The 2,500-nt window shown below is 9.0% G+C and overlaps 1 protein-coding gene across 2 annotated transcripts in view; it reads right to left on the bottom strand.

Annotated features, from left to right (window-relative positions):
• Window positions 1-2,500, bottom strand: part of LOC122245351 (uncharacterized) — a 13,990-nt gene that overhangs the window by 1,006 nt on the left and 10,484 nt on the right. The window lies entirely within an intron of this gene.

Below are 2,500 nucleotides of genomic sequence, written 5' to 3'. Positions count from 1 at the left end.
AAACTTAAATATAAAATATACATACATATATATATATATATATATACAAATATATATATACATACATATAGAAATATACATACTAATAGATATATACATACATATGATAAATATACATACATGTATATATACAACATATATATATATATAAATAGATATATATATACAAAATATATAAAATATATATGTATATAATACAAACATTTATATTTACTTACATAGTATGATATACATACATTTATATATCCATAATTATATATTATACATACATATAATACATCGTATAGTAGATGATACATCAGTTATCTAATACATTCGTATATATATACAAACGTAAATCTATACATACGTAATATATAATAAATACTATATATATACATATGTATAAATTATAATACATACGTATTAGATATATATATATTTATATATATAATATTATATATATATATATAATATATTATATATAATATTATATATATATTATCTATATATATTATAATATATTATATATATATATTAAATTAAATATATATAATATACATAACGAGCGATTAGATATATATAGTATTAGTATATATAGATATATTATATATTAATATATATTATAATATATTATATATATATAGAGATATATAAATACATATAGTAATAGTAGTATTATATATATATATATTTATATATATATATATATTATATATAAATATATTATATGATAAACGTGAATATATATATATATAATATATTATAAATCTATATAATTGGATATATCTATATATATTGATAAAATATATATTTATATATCAATTATTAGATATATATATATAATTATATATAAATGATATTATATATATCATATATATATTTATATATATATATCATGCGTATGTATATATATATTATATAATATAGATATATATATATATGCTCATATATATATATCATATATATATCATATATAATATATATATAAGTATATATATATATATATATAAAGTCATAGTATATATATATATGATAAATCATATATATTCATATATATATCATGATATATATCATATATATATATATTAATATATATATATTATAGTTATATATATATTTATATATATATCATATATAATATATATATATATATACATTATTTATTTATATATATATAGTAATTTATTATATATATATATTATTAATATATATATATATTATATATATATATATATTATATATATATATATTAATATATATATATAGTAATTAAATATATATATTATATATATACTATATTATGTATAGAGATAATTAAATATATATATATAAATATATATCAACGATATATATATATGTAGTAATATATATATAGAACGCGTAATCTATATATATTGATGATATATATATATAATAATATAGTGTTATATTAAATGATAATACTTATATATAATATATATATATTATTTATATATACATACATATATACTATATATATTTATATATATAAATATATCTTATAGTATATATATATCTTATATATAAATATATGATATACATATATATATATTATATATATATAGATGGATATATCTAATATAGATATTAATTATATATAAATATATATATATATATAAATGATATGTATCTTATATATATGATATTATATATAGTATATTTATAATAGTATATATTATATATGCGAGGTATATTATTATATATGTATATTTAAATACTCAAATATTAAATAGAGTATATTATATATAAATATATTATATATATATATCGTAGAGCGTATATATAATATATATAATTTAATAATATATATATTAATATGTATATCTTCAAGATAATATATATATTATATATCGAGCGTATATATATATATATATATGATTTATATGAGATTAATATTATATATATATATATATTATATATATATATTATATAATAGATTATATATATATATATATATTATCTAATATATATAAATTATATAATAAAAATTATATATATATATTATGATATATAAATTATCTATATATAGAATTTATAGTATATGTAATATGATATATATATATATATTAAATATGTATATAATAAATATAAATAGTATATATATACATATAATATAATTAAATATATATATAATATTCATATAAAATATAATATAAATTATATATATATTATATATATTATTATATAAAGATGAATAGGTATAAATATATATTATATATATATATATCATATATATTAAATATATATATATATATTATATATATAGATATATATATATATTATTATTAAATATTATATATATATATTATATATATATATTATTATATATATATTAATATATATAGTATTATATATATATATATATAATATTAATATATAAATATAATATGTATAAAAATTTATATATTATATTATGCAATATATAAGGTCGTGATATAATATTATATATATATTGACGAGCGAGCGAGCGATGAAATTATATATATATATATGCATAAAT

This window comes from Penaeus japonicus, unplaced genomic scaffold, assembly GCF_977035675.1.
Source record: "Penaeus japonicus unplaced genomic scaffold, GWHDUDI00000001_assembly GWHDUDI00000018, whole genome shotgun sequence".
In the NCBI taxonomy this organism is placed as follows: Eukaryota; Metazoa; Arthropoda; class Malacostraca; order Decapoda; family Penaeidae; genus Penaeus; species Penaeus japonicus.
The sequence above is the reverse complement of the archived record's forward strand: the minus strand, read 5'-3'. Positions and strand labels throughout refer to the sequence as shown.